This window comes from Ambystoma mexicanum, chromosome 13 (assembly GCF_040938575.1).
Source record: "Ambystoma mexicanum isolate Mex_15411 chromosome 13, UKY_AmexF1_1, whole genome shotgun sequence".
In the NCBI taxonomy this organism is placed as follows: Eukaryota; Metazoa; Chordata; class Amphibia; order Caudata; family Ambystomatidae; genus Ambystoma; species Ambystoma mexicanum.
In genome coordinates, this window is record NC_090938.1 from 28,564,353 (window position 1) to 28,587,196 (window position 22,844).

The window sequence follows — 22,844 nt, forward strand, 5'->3', positions numbered from 1 at the left end:
TTCAGATTAGGGGGAACCCTGGGAGAACTAAGGAATCACCATTCAGTTTATCCCATCCTGGAACATTCTTAGTGTCCCTCTGCATTTGTAGAGATCCCCCAATTACCTGCTGAGCATTTATCTAACCCAGGCCAGGGCTTTAAGTGGGCCGGGGCCTGCCGGGGCTGGGCCCCGGCAGGCTCCGAAATTTCGTTTTGAGGCGGGGCCCTGCCAGGGCCCACTAATCTCCCATGGCAGCCCCGGCCACTACACGAAAAGGCATTTTTCTCTACAGCCTGAAGCTCTCGCTCGTCTGCGAGGGCTTCAGAAAAAAATGCCTTTCAGCTATGATGATGGCGCCGCACCTGCGAGGCATCCCTTTAATCAAGGGATGCCACGTGGGCCGGCGCCACCATTATGGAGAAACGTGAGGCCGCTGGAAGCAGAAGCCTTGCTTTCTAAATACTGAAGCTCCCGCAGATTCGCGGGAGTTTCAGTCTTTAGGAAAAAGGCCTCTGCTTCCAGTGGCCTCACCCTTTCAGCCTTAATGGTGACGCTGCCCCTCCCCAGCTGGCGAGGGGCAGCACCACCATCAAGGCTGAATAGGCGAGGCGCTGTCCCCTGCCAGGCAAGCCTATACAAAATAAATGCAGAGATCAGCACCCTCTCCCCTGTAGGGGAGAGGGTGCTAATCTCTACAAAAGGCTGCCTGGCAGGGGTGCCAGTAGCCGATTGAGCCGGGTCTCGTCAAGGAGGCGTGGCCTAACGGCCCATCAAGAGCCTGTTAGGCCACGCCCCCTCGATGGGCCCCGGCTCGATTTGTAGTGCCACTTAAGGCACTGACCCAGGCCATTGTGTTCTCACAAGGACGATCTGGTGAACCCCACTCTTTACATGATGTGTGCTTCGAGACCCCCACAGGGGACTTTGTTACAGCAGTTAGCAGTTATCTGAAGTACTTGAGAGATTGAGGCACAGGTCTGAGGATACATCTTTTGACTCACTTCAGCTGATGGCCTTCGGAACGTGCATATACAATGGATGTGATTACAACAGAATAATTCTGAGTCCAACACCCCTGACAAACTCAAGAAGATGGCAAGTGACTGTTTTATTAACAATTATCTAAAACAGTGAGGTTACAACGAACATCAATGGATGTATGCTCAGTCTCTCAAAGATCTCCACAAAAAATACAATTCTTATACTCAACAATGCATCAGAGTGACATCATACTATGTGGCAATAGTGAAAAACCTATCAAGGGTTGGGGTTGGTTAAGGGAAACATCTATATATACACTTATATGGGAGCTAGGATTGTTATTGGGAGTCCTTTATCAGGTGGACAACTTATGCCTACCTCTGAAGACATGGCACTTTAGAAACATTCGGTACACAGTTTATCATTTGTCCTACAAGCGATAAGGTCCTTCGTTATACGGACTAATAAAATTGGTTGGCACACTTGTGCCATGTCTGGAACACTCGGTTCATTTAGCAGCACGTAAGCCCAGAACCAGGTGCAGAGACATAGGACATGAAACTACCTCAACACCCAATTAGCCCAGCATCTCTCATCGCTCATGCCTCCTGCCATAAAATTGTCGTTGTAGTTGGCCTTGTAGAGTATTCTCATCTTTGAGAATGCACAGGAGTGAGGGAGCTCGCTATCGTGTCGGGAACTCCAAGTTCAAGCTCTATATCCATCCTAGGCTCACGTGACAGGAGACCATGATCTGGTCCATTTTGCAGCTTTAAATGCTCTAAAAGAATTAAAACTTGGCCTCCTTTGTGAGAAGATTCATCCTGTGCACACTCGTTCTTCTTCAGAGTCGATAGCTGACCTCGATTTCTAGGATCTTGACCTTAGGCCAAGCAGCCTCATCACGCAGCTCCATGAGCCTATTATTCTGCTGCGACGCAGCTTTTCCATTCCCCCTTCATGGTTTCTGGCTTATTTAATTCATGATACCAAAGTCCAGTTTCTGTACAATGGTGGCTTTGCCAGCATTCTCTTTACTACTCATAGCTGGCTTCTATGATGACTTGATCTACCTTGCATTTCAGTGTCCCTACATTTATTGAACTTTTATTTTCTTCAGCACTTTCTTAATGTGGAATCTTCTTTCCCACATTGATTAGGTTACTAGATTCTTTACTTCATCATCTGTCCTCTAGGATCCACACATTGTCTTTAGTCAGCATCTCGGGATGTCGTGCACACTTTCTAATGACATCATCAGTTAATTTGCTTAGTTGTTTCTCATATTCCTTCAGGGAGTTCTTCCTGACGGTTGTCGTCACTTCAGGTTACATTCGATAGGGTTGTCTCAATGGGTATCTCCTTCCAAAGACTCGCTGCAGTATTGGTACGATACCTGGTGTCAGGCAAGGCACGGTCTCATGTCTCCAATACAGAGAGGCAAGGGGGATCTCCTGCAGATGTATACAGCTGCTGCTTTACATTCCCCCCTCTGGTCGAGTCCTCAACCACCTCCTTAATTTCTTCTGCTTCTTTGCATCTTCTCTTGAAGAAGTGTTTCTTGGGCATCAACCCCCCTCAGGGTGCCCACTGTTTTAATGTGTTCATCCACACTCCAAGTCATGTAATTGCATTGGCCCTTCGGGGTACAGTAAACCCAACATCCCACATAATTCTTATGAACCTTTGGATACCAAAATTCCGTTCCTTCAGGTGCCACAATACTAGCTTTTATATAGTCTCTGATGGCATCATCAGTCAGCACCTTGTCTTTTGGTCCATCCTTTTCATCAATCAAGATCTTCATTCCCACTGCTTTCTTTGCTGTCTTCTTACATTGTTCAATTATAATTTTGATCATAGAGATTCCAAATATGATTATCAGCAATATTGCTCTAAGGAACTTGAATAAGTTGGCCATCCAATAAGGAATCCATGAGAACAGTAATGCAAACCAACTGCCATCTCCAATGGCCTCTTTCTCATCCACCATTGTTATGTGTACATCTGTCAACATTGATATGGCATGCATCAAGGTCCCATTCTTGCCGTCATGAGATGGTGTGAATGTGCAACATGATGGGCCGATCTTGGCGCAAACACCTCCTTCCATTGCAGTATTTATGTCAAGGACATATCTATTCTGGAGGGTCATCAGCCTTATGGCCCTCAGCTCTTCTTTTATAGCGTTAAATACTTATATAGTGGCATTGACTGTTTGCAGCAGCTCTCACCTGCTCATCTGTAGCCATTTGGCATTCACCGCTGTTTGGATTCCAGGCATGAAAATAGATGTGAACATCACTGCAGTTCGCTGAACAGTTTGTGCTCGTCAGGAATGTCCTCATAAGCCATTAGTGATTTTTGTGAGAAATAGTGTGATCTCTTCATCTGACAAAGTTCTATTGACCTTTTCTTTCTCAGGTGATTGTCCACCTTTGGAAATTCTTTAATCTTCAAGTCACTCTGTGGAATCATAAATGCTGGAACATGGATATTCACCAAAGAACACACTCCACCCCAATTCCTGGGCAACTTCATATATGCTCTAGATCCAGGCCCAATATCAATCCATTAGGGCAGCCATCCCTCTCCTCATTCCTGAATCATCAATGGTGTTTTTGCACCCCATATTATGTCCAACCTAATTTTTCCCTTTGCCTTGAAACCACATTGTTGCATTAACCAATGGGACTACAGACGCCGGTCCTGCTTCGTCTTCCACCCATGTCAGCAGTGTGGAGTGCTTGGCCCAAGACTTGAGACACTCATCATTTACTTACCTTACTCAGCAGGTGAGTTTCACAGGACATCATTCACTCTTCCCATCCTTTGTTGGTACTCACTCATCCATAGATCAGCAGTTGTGAACGTTCCCAGCAGCCAGGCATTCCAGTCTTTTCCGTCATGTCAGAACAGTTAATTCTTTTCATCTCTTCAACAATTACCTTGTCTTGTCCTGCAGCAGGATACACAAGCATCCTGTCTGTCCATCCAGGCTCTTTCTCTATTTGTGTTGTGTTGATATAATCATCCTGGTATGGAAACAACTGTCTTGATCTCCATCGCAAGGTTGCCCAGTTCCATTAAAACTGTCCTCTAGTAGTACATGCTGCTAGATCACCGAGGTACTTTGCATCATGTGCTGACATCTCATTTGAAATTAAGGTCTTTACTGTATTCATGATATAGGGGATGAGAGAGCAGACATAGCAATTTACATCAGATGCTCTCTCCCCCACCTTATTCATGTGCTGATTCCACGTATTATCCCCTGGTTATCTTCTTCTGCATTCCTCTTGTGTCGCTTAACATGCCCATAGAGGTTAAAGAAATTATCATCATTTGTACTCATATTTGGAATAATCATAGGAGTTCTTTTTTCAATGGGAACATTAGGATAATAGAGACTTTAAAATGTAAGATACAGAAAGTTAAAGAGAATACACAGGCATGTGTATATCAGGTATAGAAGTCTGGAGAAACATTTGGTGTGCCATCCCAGTATTTGTTGAACTCGTGCTCTTTCTATAATCACATTATCCCCATCACAAATCATTTTTAATACAGGAATTCAATTTTGTATTCGTATTTGCACAATCTGCTCAATAATCGCGATTAAGAGTCTTTGCATGTAGAAAGGTGTAAATATTAACATCTCTCCTAAGAAGAGCAGGGTAGGACTGAAGTATAAAAGTATAAACACAAAAATAACAACTACAAACCGATGGGTGTCACTGTCGATGGGTATAATATATTCATCATTGAAACAGATATTCTCCTAAATATGAATCTGGGTATTGATCTCTCTTACAATTTCCAATCAGGAACTGATGTTTAGGCATCATATTAATGCAATTTTGGCTTCTTCAAGGAATTTCTAAAAAATAAGTTTTCAACCTCTGGAATTCTCTGCAAGTCTGGACACTTCCTGCTACAGGTTTAAGGAGTGTCCAATGAATTCCAGTCCAAACGATATATGTGCTAACCACACACTCTTTTATCGTCTTTCTTCTTGGTCATCTATCGACTCTGCACACGCGGAAATTCTTCTTCGTGTCTTGCTTCTTGGTCAATGGGCGATGGAGGGAGGGTCTCGCCTTTGTAGATTTTAACATCTCCGAAATGCAGCCAAGCTCTTCTTCCCGATACCTTAACTGCAGAAGGGGAGACTTCCACAACACAAAAGGGACCATTAAACCTAGACTCGTGCCACTTGCGGGTTACATTCTTGATAAGGATCTGGTTACCAACATATAACTTTGGCGTTGGCAATAGTTCACTTGGATTGGTCGCTGGACTGTCCTCTCCCGTGTTCCTTGACCCCTCCCTCTGGTGCTTGACTCGATCTTCAATGAAAGAAACACTGGTAGTCATACATGGCAAATAATCATGCATTTCATCACCTAGAGCCTTCCCTACACTCTGGGTATCGCTCCTGACTCTAGATGAAGGCGTAATAGGTGTCCTCATGCGACACCCTGTCACTAACTCATGGGGAGTAAGATGGTCATCTGAATCTGGCTCATTTTGAGGGGCTTATAAGGCTAAGCGTAGGCAATATAGCCAGGCAATATAGCCATCCCTTCTTCAAAGTTAATTTGATCTTGGCTATCCTCCCTTTAAGAAGCCGTTGAGCCTTTCACTAATTCCATTTGCTTGTGGATGATAAGCAGAAGAAAACATATGCTTTATGCTCAATAGAAATCCTATTTGTTCAAATAGCTCATTAACAAGGTGTAGTCCATTATCAAATCTTAGTACTTCACACACACCCCATCTTGGAAATACATTGCACAATAAAAACTTTCCTGCGCAAGTGGCATCAGGGTGTGTACATGGACCGACTTCGATCCACCTGGAGAAGGGACATACTACCACTAATATATACCTGTATCCATTACATATCTGCAGCATATCAACATAATCAATATGCAAATGTTGAAATTGACCATTCGGTTGAGGTATTACTCCTCTGATTGTTCTCAGTGTATGCCCAGCAGTAAACACCTGACCCACAATGCAATTCACAATGAACTGTGCAACGTGTTCCAATAGATTGGGAACAAACCAGTCTTCTGCAATTATGGCAGCAAGACATTCTCTGGTTGTATGCGTGGGGTAATACATCTGCTCAAGTGCGACCTTCCACAATGCTGCTGGCATCACTGGCTTTCTAGTGCTTTCCTGTCCCCATAATGCTTCCGTGGGGGATAAAGAACACCCCCTACATTTCTATAACTCTTGCTCTTCTTGTGGGGCTCTACCCTGAATCTCTGTTAGTTACGTAATTGACAGCATATTAAACCCCTCCCATACTAGCAAATTTTCTTTAGTATCTTCAGTATCAAAACTCAAAATTTCAGAAGAATATGCAACTCCTTTGGCTTCTATGTCTGTGGCTTTGTTTCCGCAAGAGATAAAGTCTGTTTGTTTAGTATGTGCTGTGCACTTTATGATTGATATGCCTACTGGGAGTTGTACTGCCTTAATGAGCCTGTCCAATAAAGATGCATGTTGAACTGGAGTGCCGTCTGCGCAGAGGTAACCCCTCCTTTTGCACAATGACAGCCCTGCATGTAGGGTTGCCGTCAAGTAGGAAGAGTCACTGTACACCGTCACTTCCTGCCCTTTGTGTTTTTTGAGCGCAACAATAAGCGCTACCAATTCTGCCTCTTGTGCTGAAAAATTAGATGGTAGTCTTGCACTTTCCACTACCTAAAATTCACCATTTGATCTGTGTCTTACAACTGCGTAGCCTGAATGTCTCTCCCTACTGATTTGGCCCATATTTGAAGAAACATCAATAATGAGAATTTCCTCTCCCACTAGAGCATTTTCTTACACACAGGGTATATCAACATAGAATTCGATATTCGTCTTCTTTTTCACTGCAAATCAATATGTCATCTACGTACTGAATTACTGCACTCTTGAATTCAATGTTACCTAGATCCATTTGTAGGACCGTGTTAAAGATCAATGGCGACTCACAATACCCTTGAGGTAAACAAGTATGTTTTAGTCTCTTTTGTCTGAACACAAAGGAAGTAAGGTCTTGTGAGTGCTTATACAACAGGATCGATAAAAACGCATTTTTCAAATCTATCACCGTAAAATACTTAGCTTCAACTGGGATACTACACGATATTGTTGCAGGATTAGGAACTAATGGAAACTCAGCTTCTACAATCTGATTAAGAGGGTGCAAGTCCTGGATAAATCTCCACGACCCTCCTTTAGATTTTTTAATCAGATACACCGCAGTATTGCACAAGGATTCCAATGGCACTAGTATTCCCTGATACATTAGTGCTGAAATAGTCTCAAATATGCCGTGGGTAGTGTTTTGCTTGTAGCAAAATTGCTCCTGGCTTGAGTTTTATTTTAACCTCAGATATTCCCTTCAATGGGGTTACATCATACAGGCTCGTAGACAAAGGACTCCTGGCACCTTTTCTAGATCTTCCTGAAAGAACGCTGGTCCTTGCCGCATTATCACCATTCACTGTGGGACTTCCCTTTTCTCAATCTTTATCCAGTATATAATGCTTATAAAAAAACACTACCTCATCATCGATACGTTAATCTCTGAACATATATTAATCTGTTGTGTCAGTCAATCTGTATCCCTCTTCAAGAGCTATCATAGTTCCCCATGCTCTGCCTTCGTCATCTGCTCCTTCAAGCATTGCTATTTCTCCTCATACTATAACTGCTTCCAATTCTATAGGAATAGTCTTTCCTTCTTCCTCGTCCATGGGTACTTGTGGTCTGAATAAAAACTCATGCGGTATCTGCACACTCTACCCTACTAATTCAGGTAGCCTTGTCAATAAAATGCTCACCCCATACGTGAAGACCTCTGGATCTACCGGGACTCCTTGTAGAGCCACATGTCCTGTAAACGCCAGTACAAACTGTCTCACGTTTAAATAGTTATTCCTTGAGTGGAGCACACTATCCCTTGATCAGTGAATGAAATCATGGTGTTAAGTTTCGTCATCAAATCTCTTCCCAGGATGTTAAATGGCGTCTGTCGTGAATATAGCAAGGGGACAGACATGTCACATTTCCCTATAGAAACAGGTAATTTATCAGTAAAAGGGACTCAATTTGTAGCTCCAGAGAACCCTTGAGCATTCATGGCAATACCTGACATTGGATATTTTCCCTCTCTTATACACGAGAGAGTCGCCCCAGTGTCCACAAGAAAGAAAAAGGATTTTCCTCCTGTCGTCACATTGACCCTTGGTTTCTCTTGGGGTTCTGGTGTCACGGGTAGTACTGAACACATAAAGTCACCCTGTGAGCTGTCCTATTGAGGGTATAAATTCATCCCCGTCCCCGTAAAACAGTTTCATCATACCACAGTGACACCGCCTATCCTAGGTGTCAGTATTTGCCCCTTGCTCGCATTCTGTTGGGTTTGCACAGGTGCTTGTTGTGACTACCCTTGCAGTGGGTGAATTTGTACCAGCCCCTGCTTCTGCGCCTGCTGTACTTGCGGCGCTTGTGCCTGATAGGATGTGTAATTCTGGTCAAAGCCGTCTCGTGTTTGTGTGCTGTATGGCGGTGGGTAAACTGTCCCCCCTCTTGAAAGTTGTTACTTTTGTTGCGCATTCCCTTGGTTCCTACATACGCGTGCAATATGCCCTGTCATCCCACAGTTCCAACATACTGGAGGTGGCTGCTGGCACACCCTGCTTGAGTTTTCTGACTTCCATTCTGAGCATTTTGAAATCCACCCCGGGCATTCTGAAACCCGCCTTGGGTGTTCTGAAATCCACCTCTTCTTCTTCTGAAACCTACACCTCTTCCTTGTGGCCAAAGCCCATATCCACTTTGATCCATTGGGTGTGCATTATTCACCTGTGACGTACCCATTATTTCTTGCGTTCCCACTCCTTCTCTGCTTGTCAATACTGACCCTTCTATAGAAAACTCTGCCAATTTCTTTGAAACTATCTTAGCTTCCTCAATCTTTCGATTCTCATCTTTCTTTTTGTTCTTCTCTTGTAATAACCGACAATGATGCACAATGGTTAACTGTATCTCAGCCCATGGCTTCGCTTCCATCCCTACTTGTTTATTAATTTGTCTCTGTACTGGTTCTGGCAATCCCTGACATAGAATATGATAAAATAGTTCCACTGTTTTTTCCCACGGTTCACGCGTTTCAAGCTGCCCTTTCTCCTGAATATCCTGAATGTAAGCAATAGGGTCTTCATCTTCTTTCATTTTACCTGTCATAATTGCACCCATATCTGATATATCAGGATACTGTACCCTGAGAGCCCTCCAAACATCTGCCCTGCAACTATTAAATGGCGCTCCAGTGTGCGCTGTGGTTTGTGCTGTCACACGTGCATATCCCATCTCACCTCCATATGTCGTCAGCTCTCTCTCAAAGAATAGTTGCCAATAGACCTTTTATGTCTCCTAAGGCCAGCGTGTTTCCTCCTGTTATTTTCTATAATTGGTATATCCATTTCCCAGGCCCAGAGGTCAAACTAGGGAGCTTGCATTTCAAATTATCCTTATCCATCTGTGGCCATAGAATATATTGCGCTCTTGCCCCCCCTTCTTTAACAAGGGGAACTGTGAGAACCCCATCCCATAATCAGACCCCATTATTCATTTACGCAATGCAGGGGTAATCGTCCCTATTCGCCTCCATGCTGGTAATGACCTCAGTCTGCTCACATAAGGTGGATCTACTCCTCTCCCACTACATAATCGTCTTTGGGGAAGCTCAGGATATGGTATAGGATCTGGTGTTCTTTCCTTAGGGTGTTCCAGATCTAACCATCCTACCTCTTTATCCATCTGTTGACTTCCCAGGGGGCACACGCACCCTCTCCCTCTATCTCATAACCTTACTCTCTTTCTTCGTCTGACATTGCTAGACCCCAACTCGTGTGACCATCATCTTTTTCGTCTCTGTTTAAATTTAGTCTACTCAAAGTCAGTGCTTGGCGTTCATCACTAAACATGTTTTCTCCTCATTTCGTGGTTGAGATACCGGAGATCGGCTACCTCTCCCTCGAGTCCCATACTCGCAGTCCTGCCTTATTTGTTGATATATCTTATCAATCATTTCACCAATATTTTCCACATCATATCTTTCCTCTTTTAGTGCTAATCTAGGAGTTTCTAGAGCTACTTCCTTTATCAGAAAAATCTCCTTTGTTCTATCCCATCGTATTTCCTCGCTCAGCCTCATTCATCCTTTAAGGATGATACTGGCATCCAGACTTCGCTGCCTTCTATTCTGTTTTATCTCTTCATCCACTTCCCTTTGCTTTCTTAGATCCCTTCTTGCTCTATCTTCCTCTTGCCTTCGTTCTTCTCTTCTCATTTCCTGTCTTCATTCCTCTTCTTCTCTCCTTCTCTGTAATCTTTTTACCTCCACTTTGTGTGCTTCTTCTTCTTCCTCTTTCTTTCCCCCCTATCTCTTTCTTCTATCGCTTTCTTTTTTTAGTCATACTTCCTTTGTTCCTCTGCCCGCTTTTTGTCTTTCTCTTGTTTTTCTCTATATATCTGTTCTCGTCGATCCCTGCTTTTTCTTCCTTGCTCATCCTCCCTCAATCTCTTTTCTCATTACCTGTCCTTCTTTTCTTACTCGTCCGTGTCTTCTCTTTGCCTAACCTCCTCAATGCTTTTTCCATCTAACTTGAGTAGTAGCTGTCCTCCCATCCATTTGTTCTCTGTGAGCGTTACTTCATCAGCCCTATCCTTTTTTCCTTTCCATCTCTTAATTTCTCAGCCTATGTCTGTCGATATTTTCAATCTCTCGCCTCTTTCTTCCTTATCTCATATATACTGACAGGCATCTTCCTTCCTTTTGCTCTCTTCAGGACTATTGTCACTACTCCATGCTCTTAATTTCTGGCAAAGTGAGAGGAGTTGAGGGCTCAATGCCTTCCCCTTTATGCTGACTAAGCATTCACTCCTCTTGTGGCGGGTCCTCTTTCTCCTCTTAGTACATTTTCCAAAGTTCTAAAACTGCTAGTATGCTCTCTAATTTCGTCATGTTGGCAAGTATGACATAGCATCAGGTGGACGGTGTGAATGCTAGGTTGCCATAAGGAGAGGCAGCTGTTGCTCCCACGCACCTGAGTTTATATCAACTCAATGCCTGGAGCATGCAGAGGCTGATGACGACAAGGCAAGGGTTGAATAAATAAATAAATAAATAAGAAAATAAAAATTACGTTAGAACACAAAATAAAAGGGCTGCTCATGGATCAAATTCTTAGTAAAATAAATGGCTGCTCTTGGACCAAAGCCTCACTGCTAACTGAATTGGGATCAGGACCCTGTTCACTGGAGGTGCTGCCAGCCAACTTCCTTTACGCTGGGTTATCCATCTCCAAACCGCAAGGGTCGGAACCCTGATGGGGTTTCAGCATATCCCACACTAATATTCATGAGAAAAAATGTGCATATAGTTAGAATCATTGGGCCTCATTACGAGGTTGCAGGTAGTTCCGCCGGTTCTACCGGCGGCCTGCCGGCAACCTTTCATTACCATTTCCGCTGCCTGACATTCCTCTGTTACCGGGATATCACAGGTGGCCGCGGTACTGTACGTTCCCATTCACCAGTGCTTCAGTGAATTTCCTGCTGTTAGGGGCCTGAACTACCAGCAGGTCTGGCCTGCCGGTTGTTCAGTGCCCCTACCGGCAGACTCAGAGTGACCCGGTCCAGAAAAGGTACTGGTAACATTGTTACCGGCACCTTTATTTCCAGACCGGATCACTCGTAATGAGGCCCATTGTATGCACTTTTATCTCATGAATATTAATGAGGGGATCCTGAAAATCTGGCATGTTTCTGGCCTTCAAGACCTGAAGTTGGACAACACTGCTATTGCAAGTGTAGGGGTGAAGAATGCACCTTGTCCTTGGAGACCCTGGAAGTCAAGGAACCCAGAAGGTCAAGGAAAAGCCTTGGGGGCCCTGATTCCTGCATTGAACCCCCTGTGAGCGGCACTGACCCGGGCATCACCTGTCTGTGCCAAGCTTCTTTGTGCAACGTGCTGTTGCTGGTTGGACCTCACCGCGTATTGGTCACAGTCGAACAGCTCACCAACCTAATGGTGAAAGGTCCTAGAAGCCCAGCTTGATGCTGTTGAGTCCCCAATGACAAGAAATCAAAGGTGATGTGAAGGGGTCCTGGTCCCCTGGTCCAACTGTTGGAACCATAGTGACAACCCACGTCTCTGACATTTGTACAAGACATATCCTTGAACAGTGACATTGTTGCCCATTTATCGACTGAAAGCCTCCTGCTCACCCCCCTGGAGCGCCCATTCAGAGAAGTCTGCCTTCACAATGTTGCTTTAACAGGGGTTCGTTTTCTAGTTTGTACTAGTTAGTTGTTTGCATTTTATTGTTCGATTAAAAGTATATATGTGTATGGAACCTTGGTCAGACATGATTGTTTTTTGCAGTCATTGCAATAAGGCTGTTTGGGAGGCTTCTGTTATCAGCTCACATTGCCCCTGGAGATATAGCCTGCCCTCAGCCTGGGCTGGCACTCCAGGGGGGAGAGATATGCTGGTCGCGCTGTGCCTCTTTCACCTTCATGATTGGAACCACTGCTGGTTTAGAAGTCATGTGGAACTGAGCATGCGCTTCAGCCGCTACTCCTCCCTGTACTCCTGCAGAGCAGCCGTCATTTCGTCAAAGTGTAAGAGATGTATATGCGTGTGAGTTGTATGTCGAATGTGTGGGAGATGTATCTTTGCTATGGCGCACCTCCTGTTCAGTGGCCGGAACTGGGTTACATGTGTGTTTCTAATCGTTCGGTGCAGGGTTATGTCTATGCTCACATTTCATTTTAGGAGACAGTGTTCATCCCCTGAAAACCTTGTTGCTTACCCCAGTTGTGCGGCCACCTTCTGCTGAGCACACGTGGAACGTGGTTCGCACCAATACAAGGAGCCGTGTCGAGAGAACATTCTGGGCTGAATAGCAGATTTTTGCTGCCTTCATGTCACAGCTGCTGGGCAGCGACGTCATTTCACCAAAATGCCTGGGGTAGCGGAGGTGACCTCACATGACCCTTGACCTCCCGATGCCATCAAAGGAAGTGATGTCATTTGACCCCACCCCACGCCAAGTGACATCACAGGATGTGTTGTCATTTGACCCCGCCCCAAACGACATCACAGGAAGTGATTTTATTTGACCCTGCACCAAAATATCACAGGCCGCGGTGGCACACGACGTTTCACCACTTGACATCATAGGAAGTGGCATCAGATAACATCGTCCTTCAGTACACTAAGAAAAATATGGTTACGTATCACTGGAATGTGACATACATTTCATACAAGAATGGATCATGCAGGTATATGGCAAAGCCAGGATAGATGGGGGCAGGGAGAATATTTCACCACAGAACATGTGTTCTTACAGTCAATTGCATCCACAGTCTTCAACGACATTGGCACTTGCCATCACCATTTTCTACTGATTCGACAGGTTGCCTTCAGGGTTACCTCTCGGTAGGATGTGTTCTAATGTAATGCTTGCAGTTGTTTCATGGACTTCATTATTCTGCAAAAAACATCCAGACATGTCCGATATTAATCTCCTTCAGAAACCACAGTTAAGTTTAAAATGGGTTTGATTGGTGTCTTGGCAAATACTGCCACCTGATTATCTTCCTGTATCTCTTCAAAGTGTCTGCATAACTCAAGAGGAACAAAACATTTTAAGTTATTATTTCTGCACATTGCTAGTATCGCGCTCTCACAGTTCCAAACAAGGATTATATTTTAGTTTCATGTACAAATCCCACCATACAGAGTCTGTAGACGTTTAGTTTAGAGGGTTACAAAACCTGATTACCAACACTGAAAACCTGTTATCCCACTTATGTTTGAGCAGGAGGCAAGCGGGCGCTTGTTTCGGGAGAGTTGCACGGCGGAGACAGTGACTGCGGTACGGAATTGAGCCACATGCGCACAGTGGTGCATTTCAGTTGTATACTCTGATCACCATATTGCAAAGAAATCACTCTGTCCTCATGCACCTTCCCAACGTATCATCCAGAGGGAGGGCACACCATGGAGACTTCCGTGTCTATCCTGGGCCCAAGTCAAGCAGTTTCTTGAGCTGCTGCTCGATGCGTCGCCCTGATGTCGGGCATAACTTGTGTGGCCTTACCATGTCTTCCGATACTGGCGCGGTCAGATAGGTATCAGAACCAAGTTCTGTGTCTGTCTAGCATATCTGCCTGCTGCTGGCGGCTGTGAAGTAGGAAGGCGGAGAGGAGCAGACAAAAAAGGAAGTGAGTAGGTCTTACAAGGCATATTGAGAGCATGGAAGGACTTTCATTTTTCTTAAAAAGCCTGGATACTGGGTTTGCCTATTGGAGGGATACAGCCCTCCATTAATGAATAAGGGATCACTGGGACAAAGGGGAATGAGAAGTGCTGGTGAGCATACTTACCAACATGGGCCAAGTCACCCAGACCTGTGTTTTTCTTTGTATAATGTGGCATGTAGTCTGGGGTGTATAATGAAAAAGCAAAACTACTAGTCCCAGAATGCAAAGGAAAACCAGAAATGGCAAAGCCAACAGGTGTTGGCTCATGTATGTAAAGTCTAGGCTGAAATCACCCCCATACCTCATGAGATGACCAAAGGACTTAACGCAAAACAGGCACAGGTGTCAAACAAAAAAAGGTATAATAGCAAAAACAAAACTCTGCTCTGGGTCATTTTGATAGAATCTCTGTCATAGAAATCATGGGATAAACAGAGCATAAGCATATTACTCATGGTTTATCCGCTCTGCTGTGATGTTGGTCCACATGTAAAATACGTCCAGACCAATTGCATGAAAACTACACATGAAAAGGCCGTCCACACATAGATTTACTTATCACAAGAAGGAACCAAGCACTTTCACTTCCAGTGAAAATGCAGAAAATTCGACAAATGGAATATCGATGGCCATATCCAGTTTCAACTCCCAAAATTACTCAAAATAATTACAACTTTTCTGAAAAGGTGCAAACAGAGGTGAGAAGTCACAGAGGTGGGCCATGTCTGCCAAAAATGCAACAATACCTCTTGCAACATGTGTAGGGTCGGAAATATGAGACGGACACAAAGGTAAAGTTTTCTAAAGGTTTTCCATTTATTCAAAATGAAAAGGGGCTTTGATAAACACCTCACTTTCCCTAAGCTAATAAAGAGGTCTCTGCCTAGCAAACTAGAACTAAAGAAAAATTACCAAGTGTCCAAAATACCTCTGGCCCTCACACTTGTACATACAATAAAATTATACAAGGAAAATAGGGCTGACTTTTGATTAAACAAAAGCTGTTTTGTAATTCAAACTCAAATGTTCTTGCAAACACTCATTGCATCCAGGGTTGTATTCCTTTCCCCTGGATCAATTCAGGAATACTTACATTACAGAAATAGAACAATGTTTTTCACCCACTGTGTCTTTCTCAATAATACCACAAGTGTCCTTTTCTTCAAGGTTGGCTGAAAATCAAAACAAGTCAATGTCTTTCACAATGTCCCTCTTAAAAGGATGATTACATCGTAAATCTCTACTGCAGACCACATGTTCAAAAAAATGTCTGTTCTTGTGTAACAGTATCTTCAAAGAAATTGCTTCTTGTCAAGATAGCACTTCAGTCTTTCTCAATACTTCTTGAATAAAACACTTTTGCCAGGATAGCAAAAGGCAACTTGTTTCAATAATGTGACTACTTGTCAAACAAATGATACAGTACATACATTCTCTCAATTCTACTAAGATTATTTCTATTTATCTTCCTTCCACAAAGATATCAAACCACGTTTCTCTTTCCTGGTCCACTCAGCTGTCAGGACAAACCACTATAAACCCTTCCTGGTATACTCGCCTGCCCGGAAGAAAAACTCCCACAACTAACTTTCAACATGGTGGTAGTATTGGTTCCAAGATCCTCTACACCAACCTTTACATATGACTTCACGTTCACTTGATTGTTGGCAATGTGAGATTCAAACTTTCCCAAAAGTATATTTCTGAAAAGTGTTTTTGTATTTTGGATGCTTTATAAAGTTTCCCACAAATTCTTGGCTGATGGTAATGCTACTTATATATCTTTCCCAGTGGTTGTGTAGGTATTAATTTCCCATAGTCTCTTGGCTGTGGGTACTGTTGATTTGTGGCTGTCTCCACTGGTGTTTTTCCCAAAGACTTTTGACAGCCTCTTGGCCGTGGGTAATACTTGTTATGCACCTTCCCCTCCTGCAATCCCTTATAAGGGAACTTTCTTCTTTGCCATTTAAAGTCAGTTTCTTTTGTGATTCGGCATTCATGAAAGTTTTGTTTTGCATTTTCAATTGTTCAGTATTCAAAAACGTCATCTGATGACAGATTTTTCATATGGAACGCCCCTACACTATCTGCCAACTCACCGCTTCTCCTTGGTGGCTCCTTCCTGATATCTGGCTTTGTGACAGTCTTCCAGCATTCAGTCTGCTGCTCCTGTTACTCCTGCGCGCCTCTGGTCAGTTGCTCGGCAGTCTTTGTGAGCTTTGGTTGCTCCAATAATCTTCTGTGTCTCTATCGGTCTGCCTCGTGTCTGGGGACACCTCTCCTGTTCAGCTGTGCTTATTCTCAATACGCTATTCTCCGCTGTGTGTACTCTGCAGTTCAGCTTAGTTACACCATTCAAGGTGACTCCTGCTGGTGGGCTTCTCTCCGTGGCTGCTCCTGCCAGGGCCCTCACGAGGGGGGGGCAGGAGGGCCAATTGCCCCAGGCCTCGCACTTTGGGGGGGCCTCGCGGCGCCCTCTCCTAGGGAACCCCCGGTCTGAGACCTCAGAAGCACACTTGCTTTCCTCTGCCTGCGTCGTCTTCGGTGTCCACAGACAGGGGCTTGAAGTCAGCAAGGTGAGTGAAAGGGATTCTAATCTGATGAAAGATGGTGAGTGGCATCGCTGACCATGGCACTTCCAGGTGTCTGTGCGCTTTACCATCATTTGGCAAATCAAGTAGTATTGACCAGCAGTCTTGGTTCTCAAGTTAATGACCATGAAGGGATGAAAAGCTGATTTGACAATTACCAAAAGCAGTGGTACTCATTTTATCCAGCTGGCGACAAAAAAAGTCTGAGCCAGAAACCTGTGATCTGAACTATTGCACACGTTCACACTGCGGGCATCTTACTTTGCAAGCTGTGCCCAACATAGCATGCTCTTTTCCATCATTGGCACCGCAGTAAGCCGTCACCTGGTGCCACTGAATATTTTAGCATACAGTTACCAGTAGTTAGGCAAACTATGGGTTTCTGTTACAGCCAGAGCTGACGCCAGCTGTACACATTTTATTTGCTATCTGTCCGTGTGTGAGATCAAGTGCCATTTATTCAGAAAGTGGATTTAGATCAGTGGTCTTAACTTTTTCACACGAGCACTACCTTGAGTACTTGAGTAAAGATATTGTTTCTGCTGCCTCCCACCCAGGGGTTGGCCCACCTAATGGGACCAAAAGATGTTCAAGGGGGGGCCCACGCTCTTTAAAATATAAGTAGATTTTCTACTGCATATATTTTCTATTAAAAAACAAGTCACCTTGATCCTTTTTTAAGAGTTCACCCCCTGCCGTTCCCCACCCCCTCACTCTCACCCCTGCAATATCCGTTGTGCCCACTGAGGGGGGCCAGCCCCCCAATTTGAAGGCCACTGATTTAGATGGTAGGGAGTCACTTACTTGTATGGGTGTAGCTTACTTCTTTTGAACATTTGAATGAGACCATTCTGGTGAAGCTTCAATGTTACAAGAAGTTAACTCTCTTCTTCATTTCTGAAACGCCACACTTGGGGAATACTATGAGAATGAGCTGTCTTATGTCACCACTTCTAATCACTCCACAGGCATGCAAGTGCTAACCCCACATCACAATTTCAATTGTCTACAAATGTATGCATATGAATGCAGGTGCTAACAGTGAAATGCTTTGTTAGTAATTGCAGGGCCTTTGTTAACAGCAAAGCCCAGGCACCGTTTCACATCTGTGACCTGTTCCGTCCGACCTCAGCTCTATAAGTCAGTCAGGCACGGGCAGTGCCAGCCTCAAACGTTTGGTGCGGCTGGATGACAGTTTTGAAAGCAGATAGTGAGTGAGGCCAATGTGGGGCCAATAAACCCATTGTGCTGTTGGTCTCCCCACCCAGGGATGCTGTCTGGACCTTTCAGACTCTACAGTTTATATGGGCCCCCAAGCAGCTGCCCCCATGTAGGCAGTCTTATGACAAAGAAACCCGGTAATCTGCAGCTTTTAACCACCTAGCTGCATTCTTTTGACTTCATTATTAATGTAAGCACTTCACAGGTTCCTTGGACTAGTTTTTCGAACTGTAAGGCAAGGGGTACCCCCCAAAAATTAAAAATAAATAGGCCCACACCAGCCCTGATACATCTTTAGCCAGCCCTGCTCCCACTTCCCTCACAATTCCCTGAGCCCAGATAAGAAGCTGAATAGTTATTTCACCTTCCCTTTGGCCACACGTCCTACCTTTCACACCAATTCAGAGGCTCTTTACTGTCATAATGCTATGCTAATCACTGGAGGCGTGGGCCTTCTAAAAGCTGAGCCCAAAAGTTAAGACTTTGGCTTTATTAAAGAGAGTCTGTTGATATTGCATGGGCAGACTTTTGTCCTCTGCATGATTGATTCTTCTGCCGCTCGTTAACGAGTGCTTAAACATAAGCAAATACAAGGCTCTGTCAAAGGCTCTTGATTTTGCTATCGGAGTTATGGGCTGGCGACACACAGAGAATGCATTCTGCCTCAAATTTGGAGTGCTTCAGCCCTCTCTAGCCAGGAGCTGGCACCGCCCAACATTTCAGGAGGGGACAGAGCCCAATCTGCTCAATGGTGTTGCACCACTACATAACATTATTTTTAGTTTTGGTTATTCAGTGGCACTTTTATGCCACCAATAAGATACAACTATTGCTTCAGAGAACAGACAGTGCTGTAAATTGACTTTTTTTACAGGGGCATCCCACCTATGGCAGGGAAAGGGTCCAGGTCCAGCGAGGGCTCGGTTGGAAGGGTGTAGGGCAGGTATTTTAGTCACCCCAATGAACATTTGCCTCTTCCCCATCATTACAGCAAAGTACAACATCTGCACCCCTTTTGAACCTAAGAAATGCACACACATATTTCCAGTACAGTGCAACATTGACAAGAGATTGCACAGGGCTCCCGCTCAGACCCTCATGTGGTCTTGTGGGGAATTGTCTCACTTTGGAACCTAGCACCACGGTTCAAATCCCTTCCTGGCAGTTTAAAAAACGAACACACCAAAGCATTCTAAAATAAATGTATAGTGCACATAGATTTCCGAGGATTGTGAAGCTGGATCTGAGATCCGGGGAGGTATTTTCTGCCGGATTCCAGATCTGGGAAGATCTATCCTAATGACAGCACTGAGTACAGATAGGAAGAAATGGCCTATGAGGAGGGACAAAAAGCTTGTAGGTGTTGTTTAGTTATTTGCCCACCATTGACTTCCCATGGTCATGCTAATCCCTATGGCAATTCCCAGCCAGTTCCTGCCTGCCCCACCCAAAACACCTCCTAATTTAAACTCTTTCAGCTAGCTAATGAAGCCTTACCATCAAACCTTGCCCTCAAAGTATCTACAATGTTTTCTCAAAGGAGTCGTCTGAGAGTTAATGACATAATTGGAGTTGTAAACACGCTACTGGTGAAATAAAAATGTCTTGACCAGGTCTGTTTTCAGCCACTTGATTTAAAAGCACCATGTGTCTTTCACTGAAGTCCTGTTAAAAACAAGCATTGGACAAAGCCAAAAGTTTAGGCTTATGCATAAGTAGATGTTCAGATACTCAAACCAGTTTGCACCTGCTCCCATCAACAGCCCATATTGTTAGCATTGCCAATGCTTGTTTTACTTTACCCTTGATGAACAGGACCATGCATTAAGGGTAAAGCAAACATACTACTTGTCTTAACTGAACCACATTGAATATAGGCCAGTCTAGTCAGTAATAACATTTATGTTGCACAGTCAGCCGGGTTATACTTTCTGTGGCATGGCATGTTGACAGGCTGGGAGGCCTTACATGGTAATGGCATATATTGGTGCAGTCTGCATGGACGTACATGGGAACAACCAGCATGAATATGTTTTTATATTAGCATATGTTGTGGGCAAAGATGGCATGAAATGTATTAAAAAATGTTCCTGTGCACGGTTGTTGACTTGCAACTGTTGGGGTTTTCCATGTGCTTCCATATAAATCCAATTGCAAACTGTATTGATTTCTACCCAAATTTGCAAAGAAAGTTCAGTAAAATGCATAATATTAACCAAATGTTTCAAACATTTGCCTGGGAGTGAGAAACCCCCTCAAGCACCCATTGCTTGGTTTGAGCTTACTCACTGTGCTCCGTCGATCCCGCATAATTGGCACAAACATTCAAGCCTCTTCATTTCAGAAATTCACCAGCCCCCACTTTACGTCACTGTGTATGTATGATGTGTGTTTTAATGCGCACACAGGTGCAGGGTGCTGCTTAATGCTGGTGTCATGCACCACACGCCGTCATGGCATCCTATATATCTTTATGCACATGATACAAAAGTTATTCTGGCATAAACATTTCTTCAGTAGAGAAATGTAACTTTGCTGTAGTTGATTTGAGTTTGTCCACGCAAACTCAAGAGGAGTTTTCTCGTGTCAACTCTTTGGGACAGTGGTGCCGCTGTCCCAGTGCAAAAAATGGTAAGGGGGGGCCTCACCCAATTTTCTGCGCCGGGCCTCACCGCACCTTGTGACAGTCTGGCTCCTGCACCTCAGACGCTTTCAGTTTCTCCTGCACGACCATGCACAACTTCTTGGTCTGCTTCATCCTCGTTTCCTTCTCTTTCTCTCCTTCATTTCCTCTGTTCCCCAGCTGGGTCTCATCTTGAGGTTTAAATATCCTGCCCAGGTGCTTTGAATGGCAACTAGACCGCATATGTGAATATTCATTATTCTCAGTCCTCATTGCCTCTGAGCTCCTCTTCTTCGTCCCAGTACTTTTAGCATTATGGCAACTAAGTCTGTATAACAATGGATAACATTCTTATTGTTTTACAATAAGGCATTATCAATGCAGGAATTGTAGGGGGGTTGTGAGGTTTCCCGGCATGAGCCACCTATCCTGTGATCCTTCCACATGAAACCCACCCAAAGGGTCAGGATCAGGTAGTGTCCGCCTTTCCTCGCCACAGGAGAGGGGCCCATTCCGGGTTTCCAGTGATAATCCCGCTGGATTCATCCCACATTAAACACATGGAGCCAAATACAATTAAATGATGTGGAAAGCATCAAAAGCAGACGATTCGATTTCCACAGTCAGTGAAATACAGCATCACGATTCCCAATAAAGTCCTGGAGACTTGGAGAACGCAGTGGCGCGGACCTGAGCGCGAGCCTACGGCCAGCTCACTGTTGAACATATTTCACTTTCTACACTAAGACGGTCTCTATTTTCTGTGCTTAGAGCAGCCCTCATCATGACATTGCGCGCCGAATAACTTGGCGGCAAAAATAAGCCACCAGTCCGAGTCCGCTTCCATATCGCTACCGGGCGACCTCCATAGTCCACTTCTGTTGCCCAGTGCCCAGGCTGGGTGACGGTTCCATTATCTCTTCTCTCTGAAAGCAGCACCAGGCACCGCCCATGAGGCATTCAGACTCTTCAAGGGGGGGCCTGAATGCTGGTCCTTCGATTCTTTCTACCCACTTGCCCCTCTAGTTTGTATCACTCAACGAGTCGCAGGAAAGACTTGTGGGTGAAAATGAAATGGCCAAAAACCATCCTTATTGCAAATATTGCAGAGTGCCCAAATTCAATACAAACCGCATGATTAGTTCATTTGACAAAAATAGCGATGGATCTGAGGATCCGATTGGATGAAAATTAGTTAATCCGAATTTGAAGTTGTTTGAGGTTTTGACCTAAAATGGCGGCGATTGTGTAAAGGGGCTTCTGATTGGTCTCAGAACCAATTTGTTTAGGGGTCATGGCTGCTTTCCAGCTGCAAATTCACACTGAGGGAGAGGATTGAGGCTTCAAATCGTTATTTTTTCCGCGGTTCCAAAGCGCAGACCTCGCAGTGAGGCAGAAAACGTGAGTGAGTACATGCGCAAGGAAATCTATCAATAGGCATTGATCAAGGTCGTCTGTTCAAAAGGAGACGGATCGGGGCACCAGGCAGTGAGGGAATAATCGCCATTGACAGAAATATTTCACAATATGGGAATATTTTCAGCATTGCATAGCGAAGAGGCTGACACGATGGTGGACTTGTTGAGTCATGCTAGTACCAGGAAAGGTTCCACCAGCCGCGGCTCCCCTGCTGTGTCCCCCCCCTTCAACATATGCACACTCTGCGTTCTACTGCTGGCTGGCAGGTAGCACGACACAGCTGTAGTCCAGTTTCTCTGATACCCAAGTAAGCAAATGTAGCACGTCTCCCCTTTTCCCCTCACCTGCCACTCCTGGGCCAGGACGTCCCTTAAACCTAGTCTTTGAGGTATCTTGGATTGGCCTTGGCTCCGCTTTATGCTTTTGACTGGCCCATATCCCGGTTCATGCTAGATGGGCCATTCTGCTGTGGTGCCCTTGTAGGAACCGTTACTGTGGGTCTCTAGTTCCTGGCTGGATGTGGCGGACCCAAGCCTGCCTCTTCCGCTGCCTTGCTCCTATGCTTGCTGCCCTGGTTCAACATGCTAGCGTCTGTTCCAGTACCGCTACCCTTTCTGCTGATTATTCTTCACTGCCGCTGCAGTACGATAGGGCGTGGAACATGCCTGTGGACGCAGTCGCCG

The 22,844-nt window shown here is 44.7% G+C and overlaps 1 protein-coding gene across 2 annotated transcripts in view; it reads right to left on the minus strand.

Annotated features, from left to right (window-relative positions):
• LOC138520773 (chitotriosidase-1-like) overlaps nucleotides 1-22,844 on the minus strand; it is a 344,502-nt gene that overhangs the window by 174,061 nt on the left and 147,597 nt on the right. Inside the window, exon 3 of one of the 2 annotated variants that reach the window (XM_069633069.1) lies at nucleotides 13,390-13,532. The exons of the other annotated variant lie outside the window; for it this stretch is intronic. The gene's annotated coding sequence lies outside the window, so the exon portion shown is untranslated. The remainder of the gene's footprint in view (nucleotides 1-13,389; nucleotides 13,533-22,844) is intronic. 2 annotated transcript variants of the gene reach the window in all.